The sequence below is a fragment of the Rhineura floridana genome, chromosome 5, assembly GCF_030035675.1.
Source record: "Rhineura floridana isolate rRhiFlo1 chromosome 5, rRhiFlo1.hap2, whole genome shotgun sequence".
NCBI classification, from domain to species: Eukaryota; Metazoa; Chordata; class Lepidosauria; order Squamata; family Rhineuridae; genus Rhineura; species Rhineura floridana.
The window spans coordinates 89,333,606-89,350,972 of NC_084484.1; the positions used below are offsets into that span (position 1 = coordinate 89,333,606).

The 17,367-nt window shown below is 41.3% G+C and overlaps 1 protein-coding gene across 4 annotated transcripts in view; it reads left to right on the forward strand.

Moving 5' to 3' along the window:
- Window positions 1-6,136: 6,136 nt before the first annotated feature.
- SYTL5 (synaptotagmin like 5) overlaps window positions 6,137-17,367 on the forward strand; it is a 120,955-nt gene continuing 109,724 nt past the window's right edge. For 3 of the 4 annotated variants that reach the window (XR_009762774.1, XM_061627406.1, XM_061627409.1), the window contains exon 1: window positions 6,137-6,432. The gene's annotated coding sequence lies outside the window, so the exon portion shown is untranslated. Of the gene's footprint in view, window positions 6,433-6,560; window positions 6,716-17,367 lie in introns of those variants that run through there. The other variant, XM_061627407.1, reaches the window with a different exon arrangement.

Consider the following 17,367-nt stretch of genomic DNA (forward strand, 5'->3'; position numbering starts at 1 on the left):
GCAAGGCCATGCCTTCTCCCCAGGCCACACCCTCTCTCTAGGCCAGTGGTTCCCAAAAACTTTTCCCCCACAGACCACTTGAAAATTGCTGAAGGTCTTGGTAGACTTAATGTTTTTGCCAGTTGTAGCAGTCGTAATCCTTGTGCTAGATGCTGTATGATTTTTAATTGTATTTTTACAGACATTCCACAGACCACCTGCATGAAGCTCACAAATCACCAGTAGTCTGTGGATTACAGTTTAGGGACTTCTGCTCTAGGTCATCTCCATCATTGGCCCTGATCCATGTCCTCCTCAAGTGCCCTGAACTCTGATAATTCTTGCCTGCATGGATCTCTGACTTTTGTCTGGGTGGAATGTAGCCTACTGGGCAAAATCTTACCCATTGCCCTACCCTGCCTCTGGCCCCACACATCACTGGCATGCACCCCGGAAGGTGGTGCCTAAGATGGAATGCAGCCCTCAGGCTGACAAAGGTTCCTCACCCATGTTTTAGATAATGTACCAAGTGTTACATCAGGTGTCATCTTAGAGTAAGCATTACATCCTGTTGAAGGCCCTAGTTTTTGTAGTTAAAACAGTTTTAATCATAATCTGCTTCCTAATCAGATGCACCTTTTTAAACAAAAAGATTTTAAATTACGTACTTAACTTATCAACTAAATGGCACATCCCTACTTTTTTCAAAATTAAGCATTGCCATTTCAACTATTTTGTATTTCTCATTCTGAAATTAAGGCCTACAAACATTTTCTTTTGAGTGTGCCAGCACCAAACCCCAAAGTCAAATCCATGACCTCATTTGTGGTACAAGCCCCTACCTGGTTTCTGGCACTTACTTTCCAGGAGAAGTTATTTCTTGCTTATGTTAACAAGCAAATTTATTTTTATATGGCAAATGTTAAACAGCCCCTTATTTTATTTCAAGAAAATGGTAGTCTTATGTATGGGAAATTCAGTGGTAGATGGAAAACCTAAATACAAACTTACTTAGAGCATTCTACAGATAAAGATAGGACCCCAGAAAGTGTCCAACTAGGGAAGTGGTAGGCTCCTCTTAGACTGCGTTCAAGAACCCGTTTTCATTGCTCCCACACTGCAGGGTTGTCAGAGGCTATTCATTTCCAATCCCAAGAGCTCACAGAATGGAACTTTGAGTAGCAGGCATTTAGAAGCTTGTAGTTAGGGTTGCCAGGTTCAGGGCCTGAGACTGATCCTGTATCTTTAGGAGAAGAGAAAATTCAGCCAAGTGCAGGTGTTCTTGCAACACTGTAATGGGAAAAACCACAAGGTGGAATACTCACTTCCCCCTGCACAACTGTTAAAGATACAGAAGACTTCTTGGTTGCCAGGTCTGGCCTCCAAGAGGTCTTCTGTATCTTTAACAGTTGTGCAGGGGGAAGTGAGTATTCCACCTTGTGGTCTTTCCCATTACAGTATTGCAAGAACACCTACACTTGGCTGACTTTCTCTTCTCCTAAAGATACAAGATCAGTCTCAGGCCCTGAACCTGGCAACCCTACTTGTAGTAAATATGGTTTCAAGGTCCTTCAAGCAGGTGGGGACCCATGAGTGAAAGAGAAATTAGGCCCAGAGGAAGTGCATCCTCCAAGGCAAAATCCAGCCTCCTGTAGTGCATTCCCCCTTGCAGGTTGGGGACTTGGAGGACCCACAGCTAGATGGCTAATAGGCACTTTCAGGAAGAGAAATCTTGCAAGACCTGGTCCTTGTTCTTCTGTCTGGCTCATTTCCACCTGGCCTGGGAAGTTGGGGTCCTGACTGACTCCTGCTGTTGCAGGTAGAGGCACTGCTCCTGCAGTTGAAGGTGCCTAGAGACCATCTAGCAATGACTCCTGTAAGACCTGACCTTTGAAGGTGGGCCTTGACTGACTTAGGACTTGTTGTTGGACACAACATTAAGCTTTGAATAAGATGTACTATATATGCTAAGGGGAAGCTTTGTTGTTATGTGCCTTCAAGTCGATTACTACTTATGGCAACCCTATGTAGTGGTTAGAGTGTTGGACTATGACCTGGGAGACCAGGGTTTGAATCCCCACACAGCCATGAAGCTCACTGGGTGACCTTGGGCCAGTCACTGCCTCTCAGCCTCAGAGGAAGGCAATAGTAGATCACCTCTGAATACCGCTTACAATGAAAACCCTATTCATAGGGTTGCCATAAGTCGGAATTGACTTGAAGGCAGTCCATTTCCATTTTCATGAATCAGCAACCTCCAGTAGCATCTGTTATAAACCATCCTGTTCAGATCCTGTAAGGTTGGGTCTGTGGTTTCCTTTATGGAATCACTCAATCTCTTGTTTGGTCTTCCTCTTTTTCTACTCCCTTCTGTTTTTCCCAGCATTATTGTCTTTTCTAGTGAATCATATCTTCTCATTATGTGTCCAAAGTATAACCTCAGTTTCATCATTTTAGCTTCTAGTGATAGTTCTGGTTTAATTTGTTCTAACACCCAATTATCTTTGTCTTTTTTGCAGTCCATAGTATCCGCAAAGCTCTCCTCCAACACCACATTTCAATGAATCGATTTTTCTCTTGTCCACTACTTTTTTCACTGTCCAACATTAGGTTATAATTGTGTATTTGACCAAAGAAAGGCCTTATTACTGCCACCTACTGGCACACAATATCACTAGTCCTCACTCGCATCCTTTTATAAAGCCTCATAGCTTTCACAAAGGGTCATAAAACCTCCAACACCACACGCCCGAGATTCTTGTCCTAAAGGACAGCCCACACTGACAAGTCTGTAAGCCCCCAAACACTAAACCTACAAAGGAGAGGCTCTCTATGTTCCACATTCCACAGACCGTCCCATAATACATGATCAACTGTTCCTTCTATCCTTCAAATCTCACAATACCCAGAGTCAATCCTCCCAACCCTGCACAAACCACTCTGGAGCACAATGCCAGGTCAAAATTCTGAACCCCTTTTCAATTTAAATATTCAAAACTCCTCCAGTAAAAGACTAAAGGAGAAAACCCTCCTACCTGTAGAATCCACCTCCTGCTGCCTCTGCCATTTCCTTAGAATGAATTCTTGGTGGATTGATTGATATGAAGTGTATCTATTAATAATATGAGCTAGCTGGCCTATTATTGTTTGTGTGACTATTTAAATTTTGTTACATTTTGTAATTAGTGAATTATCTTGAAATGTTGCCATATTTTATTCTGTGAACTCCTCTGATTTTGTTGTGAGCAAAAAGCAACATACACATAACCAGATGATGATGTGGGATTTGGCCCCGAGCTGAGGCTGTCCCAACCCCATCGTGGTCCTTTAAGCTGCAAAAGGGCAACCTGAGTCCCAGTCCCAGTTCTTTTATGCCCCAAGCTGAAGAAAAGCAGTGAGAAGTCCATTTGCTTCTCAACAGCCTAATTCCTCACCCTGGGCAGCTGAGGTCTTATGCCATTGCCTGTATACTGCCTCTGAAGTAGAGTCTTCTTGGCTTTAACTTTAGGAATTATCTCTAACCTTCCAAGATTGCCCTTGACAAAGGGTGGTGTGGTCACCTGAAACGCATTAGGTTATAATCTTTATTACCTCACCAACTGTACACTTTGGGGGTTGGGGCTTGACGCCTCAAGGGGTCCCCTCTCCTTGGCCTGCATTACTTTGGTGCCCCCCTGCTGCTCCTGTCTATCAAAGTTAGTAGACATGCCCTGGATTCTTGAATATGACAGGCACACATTGTTGCAGGTTTCTTGCCACAATACTAGTAGTAAGGCCATAATTTCTCCCAAGAGGTCCCAGTTATCAGAGCCACCTTTTACTTGCTGAAGTCAACATTTATTTATTATTTTATTGCTTCCCATGAAACATCCCAAACATGTGTAGCCATACTGAAATAAAACATCAACAATAAAAAGAATTTAAAATCCAATACCGGGATCAGTTTTCATTGGCTTCCAATTGGGAGAACCAACTTTAACCACCCTCACACCTTAAAAAAAAAATTCAAACGTGAGTTGAATCAGATAGCATGTGTAATTGCACAATCAATAAGTACTGAGCCATGTGCAAGGCTTGAATCCATAGGATTTAGATGTGTGCCTGGCTGTGACAATGGACTGGATGAGGGCTAATAAACTGAGGCTCAATCCAGACAAGACTGAGATGCTGCTAGTGGGTGGTTCTTCTGACTGGATGGTGAATGTCCAACCTGTCCTGGATGGGGTTGCACTCCCCCGAAGGAGCAGGTTTGTAGCTTGGGGGTTCTCCTAGAACCATCTCTGTCACTTGAGGCTCAGGTAGCCTTGGTAGCACGGAGTGCCTTCTACCAACTTCGGTTGGTGGCCCAGCTGTGCCCCTATCTGGACAGGGATAACCTGGCTTCAGTTGTCCATGCTCTGGTAACCTCTAAATTAGATTACTGCAATGCACTCTACGCGGGGCTGCCTTTGGAAATGGTTTGGAAACTGCAGCTTGTGCAAAATGTAGCAGCCAGATTGGTAACAGGGACCAAACCGATTCTGGTCCGCTTGCATTGGCTGCCTGTATGTTTCCGAGCTCGATTCGAGGTGCTGGTTTTGACCTATAAAGTCTTACATGGCTTGGGACCACAATACCTGATGGAACGCCTCTGCCGATACGAACCCACCTATACACTACGCTCAACATCTAAGGCCCTCCTCTGGGTGCCTACTCCGAGGGAAGCTCGGAGGGTGGCAACAAGGGAGAGGGTCTTCTCAGTGGTGGCCCCCAAATTATGGAATGAACTCTATGACAAGGTGTGCCTGGCGCCATCACTGTTATCATTTGGGCGCCAGGTCAAGACTTTCCTTTTCTCCCAGGCATTTTAGCATGTGTTTCTAAATTGTTTTAAATGTTTAAATTGTGTTTTATATTGTTTTTAAAAGATGTGTTTTAAATTTGTATATGTGTTTTTAGTGTTTTTAGGTACTGTAAACCGCCCAGAGAGCTTCGGCTATGGGGCGGTATATAAATACAATAAATAAATAAATAAAATAAAGCCAGTGAAAAATCAGAATGTCTTCTGAGGTTGACTTCAGTATGTAAAAAAATCGTTGTAAGAATCCCTCCTCAGCGACTGGATAGTGAGTGCAAAGGCCCACTGATCTTATCTAGAAACTAAGGGCAGCTGTGCATGTGCAAAGTGGGACACTATTACTAATTTTATAATTAGGGTTCTGTTTATAGTGGCAGCAAAAAGCATCCATAGAAGTGCATTGGTAAAGACAGAAATACTATCCTGCTTTGTTCCAACACCTTTGTGCTTGGTGCTCCCCACCACACAGAGGAATTAAAGCCCTGAGGTGCATATTCTAAGCTACCTAAGACAACAGAGGATCCTCTGCCTCAGTCTAACAACTGTTCAGTACAAATATATTAAGAAGCTGTATTGTAAGAAATAGTTTTGTGTTGACATCTGAAAAACTCTCATTAATGCAACTAAGCGGCATAGGAACATAAAAAATTGGCAAAGAAGTTGACAAAACTTAGAAGGAGTTTTCCTGATTACCCATCTTTTCAAGTCTTCATTACAATCAGATATAGGAGCCAAAAAAATACTACTTGGCAATGTGTACAGGCAACAAACAACAACAGTCATAGTTAGGAACATCAACAGGTTTTAAGAACATAAGAGCCTAGCTGGATCAGACCAAAGGCTCATCTAGCCCCACAGCTTGTTCTCACAGTGGGCAATCAGATGCCTAGGCTAGGGGAAACCCCCCATTCAAGACAGGAGAGCAACAGCGTTCTCCCCACCTGTCCTCCCTAGCAGCTGATATTCAGAGGCAACTCTGGAGGTACTGCATAGCCATCACACTGGTAACCATCAATAGCCTTGCAGATTGAAGATTGAAGCTTATGGTATTGTGTGTCTGGGTGTAAAAAAAGTCCCAAACCTTGTCCTTATTTATAGCCAGAAGCCATAAAAACGATCACTTCCTTCCTTTTCCTTTTCCACTGATACTGCTCAAGTCTGGAGTCAAGGCAGTTCTCTTCCCTTCCTCTCTCCGCTCCCGAGTTAAGTGTGCAAATGCACCTTTTCCGTCTGTGCAGGTAGGTGTGTGGGTGTAGCCTTCCTGTACAGACTACTGAAGCGCTTCCCGAACCAGGCCAGCAGGAGGCGCTTAAAGGATGGCAATCAACTACACCGGCAGGTAGTGAGGGGGAAAAGAAGATCCACGCCAGGACAGGGGTCTCGTCTCTTGCCGGCTGCTGTGCATCTAACCTTGTTGGCGACAGCACAGGCACAGCCCTCTTTTCCCGCGCTTCATCAGGAAGGCGTTCCCGGGCCCCGGCTGTGTTCACTGGGTGGGAGGCTGACGGGGATGCTCCTCCCCAAGCAGGAGGTTAGCAGCAGAAGCAGGAGGAAAAGCCGTAGCAGTCCAGCTTGGAACCCGCGCAGCGGCGGTGGCGGCAGCAGCAGGGAGGAAGGTAAAACGAAGACTTTACGCGGTGGTAGCCTGCTCCACTCGGGGGCAGTTTCCCGCCAAAGTAGCCAGGCTAGCCCTGTTGCAAGCCCTGACTTTGGGAGCTTGCGAGTGCGCAGGAGTCGATTGAAGGCAGGTGCTTTGAGGCGAAGACGAGAAGGCAACTGAACTGTGCCGGCTCCTCGGTTTCTCTCCCCCCACACCTACCTCTAGGGGCATTTTCGACCCCCTTCCCCGGACGCTTCCATGTTATAGTTCCATTTTCCTTTTCCTCGTTCGAAGCGAAGGTACAGCGTGTCGCGCAATTAGGAAGGGCTGAGGTTGGTTGTACCAATGCTGTGCGGAGAGGGAGAGTCTCTTTAAGGCTCAGGGACAGGGCGCCTGGCGTTCAATCCGGAACGCCTGGGAATCCCTAGTTTGCCTTTGCTCCCAGTTTCTGAAAGCGGTTTGGTTTAGGAGGTCCGGGTTTGAGACAGGAGGGAGACATGCTGTCAAAGACAGGTCATGCTGAGCCCTCGTAATTTGAGGATCAATTTTAGGAACAAGCGAGAGACCGCTCCTGAAGAAAGAGGGTCGTGTTGTTTGCAGAAGGACTTTCCCTCTCGACGAGTGTCGCCTGTCCCGGCAATTGGGAGGTGGAGTTATTGTGCACCCCGTTTTCTGGAGCTCGTGTTGAGATCACTTGCTTGAGACTTTATGATAGATAGTCGCCTGTCATTTATCTGCAGATCTACTTGCGACGTGCTGTATGTAGTTTGGATTGTGGTTGATGGAAGCAGAGTAGTAGAGCATCCGCCTTGCATGCAGAAGGCCCCAGGGTTTAGGCACTGCTGTATCCAGGTAGGGCTGGGGAAAGCTCCTGTCTGAAACTCTGAAGAGCTGCTGCCAGTCAGAGGAGACTGTGTTAGATGGACCAATGGTCTGATTCAGTATAAGGCAGCTTCCTGTGTTGGAGGGCTATCAAGGTTGGAGCAGATGACCCTTCCCTTCTTTATAATTGTAGCTATTGGTGTGTTATAGCATATGGGTTTTTTAATTTACTTTTAAATTTAAACTACCTTTTAATGCAAAAGAAAATTCCGGGGTGCTATACAGTATCAGTATAAAACTAATAAATAAAACTACATTAAAAATACAAGACAAATACAGTAGGCAGGGAAAGAGCTATGGTTGTTGAGTTATAGTTATCAAATCGTTTACTGAAAATTCTAAGAGAACACTCACAGGACAAGTGATCAGTTGTCAGATTAATGAGATGGCTCTTAAATATGACCATGTATCTGTCTTAAGTGAGACTGCAATTTATGGCTGGGCTACTAGGCAGCTGTGAAGTCCAGTCACACTATGCTAGCACAACAATATTATATGAATTTACCAACATATTGTCTGATGAAGAAGTCATGTAACTGAGCCTTTATGTATGTTGACTTAAAAAAAACATAACTTTTAATCTGAGATTCATTCCTCAGATTTTGACAGGGTTTTCGATCTTACATATAGTTGGGAGGACAGCCATAAAGATATGAATGTTTTCTGTGAACTCATATATTAAGCATTGCTTAATATTTTTCTATGGTGAGATGTTTTCTGGTATAACCACAAAATGTGGGGAAACTGTGGAATTTCGCCAGTAAGATGCTTTGTATTAATTTTCTGTCTGACAAATAAATTAAGGGAGAATGGCCTGTTTTTTCAAGGTGCCACAGAATGACTTCTACAAAAACTTGCCATTCCCCCTAATTTTTCTTATATTTTATAGGCCAAGAGCCAAAAAGCTATTTTAGGTGTGCCCAAGACCACTGGCATCCCCAGTGGAATTTTTAGCTTTGGATGACAGTCCCTCCCCCCATATCATAAACTGTGAAACTCCCCTCTGGTTCAAAAGAGGCTTGCCATGAAGCATGGATATATGGAAAGGGGGGGGATTCCATATCTTCCTTGGGCTCATTGAGCTATTCATGTGGTTGTTAAGTCTATACAAGATCTATTCAGTCCAGTTGTTACTGTGGCAGAGCATTAGTAAAGCTCCATGTGATTTCACTTGCAGATCAGGGCAGAGATTTGTACAGGCGGATGGGAGAAACAATGTAAAGGAAGCTACAGTAACAGCCTAATTCTGGGCAAGTTTACTAGGAAGTGTCTCACTGGAATCAGTGGAGCTTAATCCCATGTAAGTGTTCACAGGGTTACTTAAAGCATATAGTTAGTGTGTATTAAACAACTGATGTATTGTATGAGTAACTTTGATCAGGTTTTTTCATAAATAAAGAGTAGTTGGGTTCCTGATCGCATGGATAAACACCTTTTTTTAACACTAGATATGCTTTCTCAGAATATCCAGCTATATTTCCCAATTCATTGTTTTGCCTGTATCCTTCTAACATATCCGAGTCCAGTGTTGGTTTTTATGGACTTCTATTGTGAAGCAATATCAAGTTATGCCTACCCTACCTAGTTTAGTTCCTGTTTTCCTAATGAAGAGCCAAGGTCAGATTTGGGCACCATATTTATAAGCCTGAATGAGCTATCAGCTTGTTGTGATGATAGTGAGTAAACATCTTCATGGATGTAGCATGCAAAAGCGTGACTTGAGGCTTTTTTCTATGGTGGGATACTTAAGCTTCAGTTGGACAAAGTCTGTGGGTCTTGAATATGCAGGGTACATCAGAAGTATATAACCAGAAGCAGGAACAATTTACTTTCTTGTAAACCCTCTGCTTTTGAATGTCTAGCAAAATACCCACCATTATAATGAGCATGTGAGTAGAAGGAAGTCTTGTATTACAATATACAGAGAGCAGGAAAATATTTCAGAGGCCTTTGCACACTGATGTGGGGAGTTGAGTGCATCTTTGTTGTACCCCTCTTCAGAACTTCTGTTAATGTGCTCCATACCATGCTATGACCGTGTTTTCATGTAACACTAAGCCAGACAATGGCTGCACGAATGAGCAAATGTGCAGGCTCCTGGGAGGGAGTTTTGGGCCACTTTGCTCCTCCTCTTCTGCTGCTGCACTGAGCTAAACCATGGTTTGGTTTAGTATTTCATGTGAACCCCGTACTTGTGGCCTCAGGATCTCCGGACAAACCGCAAGCTGTAAACTATAGGACAAACCTTGGTTAGCTCTTGCTTTGTTTGGAGAAAACTAAATCATAAGCCTGGATTTGGATAGCGTACTGCATCATGACTTAGCTCAGGACAGCAGCAGAATGAAAGCAAACTGCTGTGATCTGCTGTCTAGGAACATGCTCATTTGTGTGAAGCTATAGTTGGGACTAGCATTATGTATGAACCTGTGTCAGCAATGGAGGTCAGGTTTTGCTCTCATAGCAATAATGTGAATTGAAACACCTTTTCTTTCCCCATAGGAGTGAATAACAAGCATTTGCTTATATGGGAGAAACAAAGGGGTGTGCTTGGGATTACCATTGAGATGGCTCCTCAACCTGCCCCTGCTTCTAATCTCAGTCGTCAAGAGTCAAACCTGCTACCTTTACTGCATAGTTCATCTTAGTTTCTGTTTCTTGGGGTGCTTCCAGACTCTTGCTATTCTGGGATGGGATTCAATCACATACTGGCAAATTCAGGTTGCACTACCATAGTTGACTGGGAGGCTTTGCGCAGTAAAGCTGCTTCCCCAAAAGGTTGGACTTTTTGCAATAAGGAAAGTGATGGCAAAATGCACTGGAAAGTGTGGGATAATGCCTGCTTTGAAGCAACTTCAAGCATTTTAATTCTAGTTTTAATTTTATTTTATAGTTAATTAATTGTAATCTCTATTAATTTTGTCTTAATCTGTTTTTAATTGTGTTTTTATACCTATATGTTGTAATCCACATTCGTTGGTTTTTAAATGTGGTTTTATTCTGTTGTACACCGCCCTGAGAGCCTGTTGCTAAAGGGCGGTTTAAAAGTGCAATAAATAAATAAATAAAAATAAACTTCTAACCTTCCCACAAACAATTCTGAATGAATGCTCATTAAATAGCCATTGTCTAAATATTCCTGCAAACAAATTGGAAGAATGCTTAATAAACAGGTTGTTTTGAAGTGTAATAATAGTTTTAGACAGAGAACATCTTTCCTATGAGCTAGCATTATTAAACTGAAACCAGCCAGAACAGGATCAAGCAGGAAAACCCTTCACACCAGACTGCTTTCAGATTGCATTAAATTTAGTGTTTTAGTGTTTCTGTTTGCCAGCCTGGGCTCCTGCTGGAAGGAAGGGAGGGCAGGGTATAAATAAAATAATAAATAAATAAATTCAGTATTTATAGCTAAAGTGTATCCATTTATAATATCTGCATAATCAAGAGCATTCTTTACCTCTCAGTAGACTGCATTCTCTATTGCTGCCATATACAATACAAATGCAACTGTTGCAATAGGCTATATATACTGAGAGTTGGCAAATGTTTGCTTAAATTACTTAAGCAAGCTTGTCTTATGGTTTTGGAAGAATAAGGGGGAAAGGTTGATAAGTGGAAAGATATTTAGAAAGTATTTCTTTAACAATATATTTGCAGCAACATCCATTCCTGTTTGAAGGAAACAGAGAACTACAGCCCAGAGAGTGATGTAAGCAAGAGAGTATGAGTCATGGTGTCTGAAAAGGAAGAAGATAAACTTCTTCATAGGTGGACCCTGAACAAATTCAGACTTTGTGTAAGCAAGGCGTAGTTCTGATTAAGTTTCACTTGATGACAGATCTGATTCTAGTCTTAATTACATAGTATATCTAGGTTGGCGTTCACAAAATTTGCTAAGGAATTAAAGTTGCTGCAATAAGCAAAAGAAAAGAGCTGCATCCAAAACCTGTATTGGATTGTGCAGTATAGGTTTGAAGAAAAAAAAAGCAGGGTGTTACTATATTAGAGTCGGATGCTTCTGAAAGAGGATGCTAACAAGAAAGTCAGGAATATGTTGGCTCTTGGGAATTCAGTGTTTTGTGTCAAATATCTTGGACTGGGGATCTGGCATCTGCTTTGCCACTAATCGGAGCCATAAATAGGAAATGCCGTCTTTGCCCTCAGCAGCAACACTTCATACATCAACACTTCATAAATGTTTGGCTTTTATTTTCCTTTTTTACTTTGATGTGCCTTTTTTGGCCACATTGAAGCACACATCTTCCCTGGTTCCTTTAAAAAAAAAGGGGGGGGGAGTAAAAAACAGTGTAGCTGTACTTCTGTAGCAGCCCGTTCATATAATGTGTGAAGTAGATATTGAACTATTGCCTTTTAAATGGGAGTTTACAAAGACTGTCCCAGTACATACTGCAAATGCAAGTAAAGGTAGCCCAACAATCCATTTAGGTGAAGAAAAACCACTTTTGGTGGGGGTGATGGGGGGAGCTTAACCCTTTCCTTATCCATTATTTCTCCAAATTGATTCCAACATGGCTTTCTTCCCTACAAGGCTTTCCCTGCAAGGGTGGAGAAATGAAAAGTAAATAGGGAAGTATTAACTTACAAATACACTTGTAGTAAAATATATTCCTCCTAAGCACCCTTTTATTTCAGGAGAATTCTGTGGAAAGAGCTGGAGAACTACAGTCTAGAGAATGATGTCAGCAGAGAGCATGAGTCATGAAGTTTGATTTAGGAAGATCGTCTCATTCTTAGGAACATAGGAAGCTGCCTTATATTGAGTCAGGCCACTGGTCCATCTAGCTCAGTATTATATACACTGACTGGCAGTGGCTCTCCAGGATTTCATGCAGGACACATTACCAGCCCTATCTGACAATGTTGGGGATTTGAACCTGTGACCTTCTGCATGCAAATTGGATATCTACCATTGAGCTTCTGAGTTAGCAGTTTCTGGACAAATTCAGAGCTGGTATAAGCAAGGTGAAATTGTTACTGATTTGTACTTTATGACAAGATCTTACCTGGTTGTGGGTTTTTTGATGCATTTTCTTTTTCACATTACAACAGATCTGAAAAGGAAAAGTTTAAAGAGGGGCTGCAGCCAAGTTCAGCCACCTGGACCTTTAGTAAAGTGCGTTCTCTTTGTCTGGGGGGGGGGATGGAAATGCTTAACCTTCTCCCTATCTGACATTTCTCTGCTCCAAATTGCCTCAAGCTGCTGTGGAACTCTTACACACAGTAGTGTATAACATGTAGCTAAGCTCATAAGTTACAAGTCCTAAAGAAAGCAAAAAAGATAAAAATAAGTCTAGCTCTTCTAAATTACTCTACTTCAGTGTTACTATGTGAGCTGGTACTAAGGCTTAAGGTTGCTAAGGAAAGGTAGGCATGCATATGCCTTTCAGTCACAGAGAGGCCTGTTTTGGATGTACTTTGCTGGTTTCATAAATCATGGTTTATGAAGCTGGGAATGAGCACTGGGCCTGTGGTTTCCTTTGACTCTCCCTTCCATCTTCCTTTTGTGTGCCAACTCCAGCAAGGAAGGGGGATCTGATCCTAGCCAAGTGCCATGGTTAGTTAACTAACATCAAAAACAGTCTTTTCATTTTAGACATAATGAGAAAACTCTGGTTTACAACCAACCAGGATCTCCATGCCAAAGCAAAGGGAGAGGAGGAGCATGTAGTCCTGATACTTCTTTCCAGCTTCATAAACCAAGGGTTTGTGAAAGTTGCCATGTATTCCAAAACAGATCACAGATTCCGTGAAAGAGGCAGATCTGACACTTTTTACGGGGATGAAGGCTCTCTGTTTGAGAGGATGGTTAGCTTCAAGTACTACTGAGCTAATATCATATATCAATTTAGGATTAGCCAAACAATTCTCCCATAGTTAGATGGGCAATGACAAAACTTACTTTGAAGTCAGGATCCACTTAATAGTAAATACCAAGGAGTCCCCAATTTAGGTTCCATAGAAGATTAAAGCTAACACAAAATCTATTCATCTGTGCTACTGTGTTTGGGACAAATGAAAAACTGATTCCCATATATCTTTGGTGTCCCTTTTTGTATCTCTTCCTTTCGTTCTTTCAGAGGTAGTTTCAGGTATGGAAAGATTTTTTCTTCACGGATGCTGCAATCTTTTCAAAGAGGAGTTACTGGTTTCCATATTGTACATTCAGATTAAAGCACAGAACTCTCTGTTTCCATAGTGTGTATATATTTAAATATTATGAGTTAATTAATTTGACATACAGATATCAAGATCTCTCATAGGTTTTATTAGAATGATTATTCAGTACTATTGCTTCAAGGGAGAGGTTTTTTTTTTTTTTTAAATAGCATAGGCCAAGGATCTATTTTATTTATTTATTATTTGATTTATGTCCCGCCCTTCCTCCCAGCAGGAGCCCAGGGAGGCAGTCCCTCTCTCTCATAATGTGTGTTAAGATAAGAGAACAATCTTTCAAGCAGTTAAGCAGATGATACATTAAGCAGGTAAAGCTGAAGTATATGATTCAAATATATGACTAGCTTTTTTTGGAGCTATGTGGTGAGAAAAAATGGGAAAGAAAGCGACATTTCCTTAAGTCTGTCTCATGATTTCATATTTTTTTGTGAAGCTTTACTATATACATTAGTAGCTATACAATCCCTTTTGATCTATTTGTACTGTTACCAAATGGTTTAAATAATTTGGAAATTCCCAGCTTTTGCAGGAATTTGCTTTATTTACATCCCACCTTTTAGCCAAAAGCTCCCAGAGCAGCTTCTGAAAATCATTGTGAAGATGGTCCTTGCCCTTAGGTTTACAATCTAAAAAGACACGACACATGAGGACAAAAACGAATGTGGGGGGGGGGAGGGAGCTCAAGCACAAGTTCTTAAAGTTATAGGTCTTATAAAGAAGTTATATAGTTTTTCTCTCTATGTAGATTCTGTCTGTATCAGAGAGCAGAGGTTCCTCACTGATATCAGTGGTGGTTCTGGCTGTCTTGCCCTTGATAAACAGCAGCTCCTCCTCACCCAAGGTGACAGTGTCCAGGACAGGAGGACAGGACTGCTACTGCCACGCTGTCCAACATTACAGCTCAGAGGAAGGCCATAATTTATATGGGATCTTGGATATCATGCTTATGGATAAAATTCCTGTGAGATAGTCAAAGGTTCACAAATAGTATGTCCTCTGAAGCTTATATCTAGTTTCTGTTCATATATTTTTTAAATAGGATACTGGTGTTGCTAAGAAACGCATTTACTCATAAATATTCATCTATGACAAAATATTCAGACAAATTACCAGACATCTGGTAATTTAAAAAAAACACCAGGTTGACTTTGAGAAGGGCATAGTTTTGCACAACAGAGACTGAATGCAGTGATTTATCAGCTTGCCCATTGTAGCTTTCGGGGCCTGCAAGTTAGATTTAAAGCTGATTTTAGATTGCAATCCTAAATACACTTTCTTAGGAGTAAAACCTGTTGAACTCAGTCGTTTTCCTACTGAATAAAACATGCTTAGAATTCCACTTTAATGTTCTCAGAAATTGATTGCAGTGGAAAAGCCCTTTCTTGATCAATGTCTTTCTTAGAGCTAATTATGAGGCCCTTGCATTTTTGCCCCTTTCTGCTTTTTGAGTCATCCATCAGCTGCTGGCTGCTTATAATTTATTTAACAAATTATAAATCTTTACTGTATGTGTGCATCGTGGTCATGCTAAATAGATCACTATCTCTTTTCTATCTCTCTTTATAAGCCACAATTTTATCTAAGCTGTAACTAATAAATAAAGTTGTGAAAAGCTCCTAGTGGGAGAAAAGGCGGGATATAAATCAATCAATCAATAAAAATCCTGGCCATAGGTTCGTGGTTGATGATCACAGGGGGATACAGGATATTTATCGGTTAAAGTGTCTTTTATTTATTAATTTAATTTTCCATCCATGGATAATTTAACTCTCTATGACAATTCATGGAGTGCCTCTGATTTGGAGACTGATCAGAATGTTGAAAAATGGGACAAGTTTTTTTAAAAATGGAATAGATTGTTCGTGCCATCTAGTCATGGCCTGAAGTGGTATGCCAGTGAAGAGTTGGCACAGTGACTTAACAAAGTTGTAGAATCAACCCAAAGCCCTGTTAAATTATATATGGGCTGATGGTAGTAAACACTTCATTGTCAGCATACAGATTCCAGAGAAAAGGGAGAACTTGCATAGGTCTGCTGAATATAACATTTTAAAGAGTTGGCTTTAATATTTGTATCTATTATGAGCCCATGTTTGAAACGGGATAAACCAATATGTTCAACAATAGCACATTTGAGTAGCCTGGTTCTGATGGATATGACAAGATTTAAATTAAAATAGAGATCAAATGTCCATATGTGGGTACAGTGTTTCCAGAAATAGCTGGAAAATCATTCTATTTGAAAGCAGTCCATCTGTGCTCCAGAGTTTTGTGTACTACCACTATCAATCAATACGTTTATTGCTTAGTCCAAAGACCACTGCAGAACAGAACTGAATACAAAACCCGAAAACATTCTTTCATACAATGTCAATAACCACAATTAAAATTAATAAATAAAATATATGACATAAATAGAGCTTTACTTGTAAAACAGGTAAATATTACTGTAACAGGAAATAAAATATTTAACATTTAATATCATGTCAGAGAGCATTTTATGCACTCATATCTTCAAATCTCTATGACACTTTACAGAGATGGAATCAAGGAACTTTTCTCTGCATCTAGCAGCCTTCACCATAAATGCAGCGACCCTCTGGATTACATTCTGATTTTTTTTTGTAACAGAAAACTGAGTTTCTCTTTCACACCCCAATATTTCATTTTCTTTAGGAGTGGCTCTAAGTAACTTTCTCTAATGTTGGTATATAACTGACACTCGAGTATGTAATGAGCCAGGTCCTCCAGAACTGGGTCTCCATAAACACACAATCTATCTTGTGCTGGTATACCATAAAATCTGCCACATTTCATCATTGTATCCACTTGTTCAAAGCGTAAGCATGTAAAAGCTTTGCAAAATTCTATTGTCTTGGGGAATAACAGGTATTTTTCATATTGGTGTTCATGTTTTACACTGGCTAGCCATTTCGCTGTTCCTGAGGATGTGAGGGCAATTATGTCAATTTGTGTTCCTACATCAGACAATCTGTTTAAAGATATTACTGGTCATCCTTGGATTCAATACCTGAGCAGGGAATCCAAAATTTGGAAGTAGTTTTAAAAGTTTCTGCAAACAAAAGTTTCCTTGAGGAAATGCCCTCTGTTCCTCCAGGCAGGTTTTAGGGAGCCTTTCTTCCATTAGGTTATTTATTCTGCACCAATAATTTACCATCCTGACATAGATTAACTGGAGATCTTTTCCATGCCCAGTTTGGCTCTAGTTAGATAAGCTGAAGTGGTTTTTCAGTCCCTTAAAATTATATGCAGGAAGTGGCTTTGAATTCTTTCAATTTTAGAAAACCTTCAAAGCCCCAGATTTCAACCCCCCAAATTAGCATTGGTGTCACATTTGCTTTAAAGATGTTTAAAACTGGGCATAGTGAGCCTGGATATCTGTAATTTAGCAGTCTGTTTAAAGATTGTAGAGAACCAGTGTGGTATAGTGGTTAAGGTTCTGGACTACGACCTGAGAGACCAGGGTTCGAATCCCCACACAGCCATGAAGCTCACTGGGTGACCTTGGGCCAGTCACTGCCTCTCAGCCTCAGAGGGAGGCCATGGTAAACCCCCTCTGAATACTGTTTACCATGAAAACCCTATTCATAGGGTTGCCATGAGTCGGGATCGACTCATTTCCATTTTTAAAGATTGTAAACAGGCAGCTGATTTCATTTCATTTTTATTTATTTGTGAGGCCCAAGATCCTGAGGCTGAGAAGATAATACCAAGATAACAATAGGATTTTACCCACTCCAGCTGTTTAGAGTTAATAAGTCATCTGTGTGTTTTTCTCTTTCTACCAAAAATTATTTTAGATCGATCATTTCTAAGTCATTTTCTACAAAGTAGGAGCTGAACTGACTTAAAA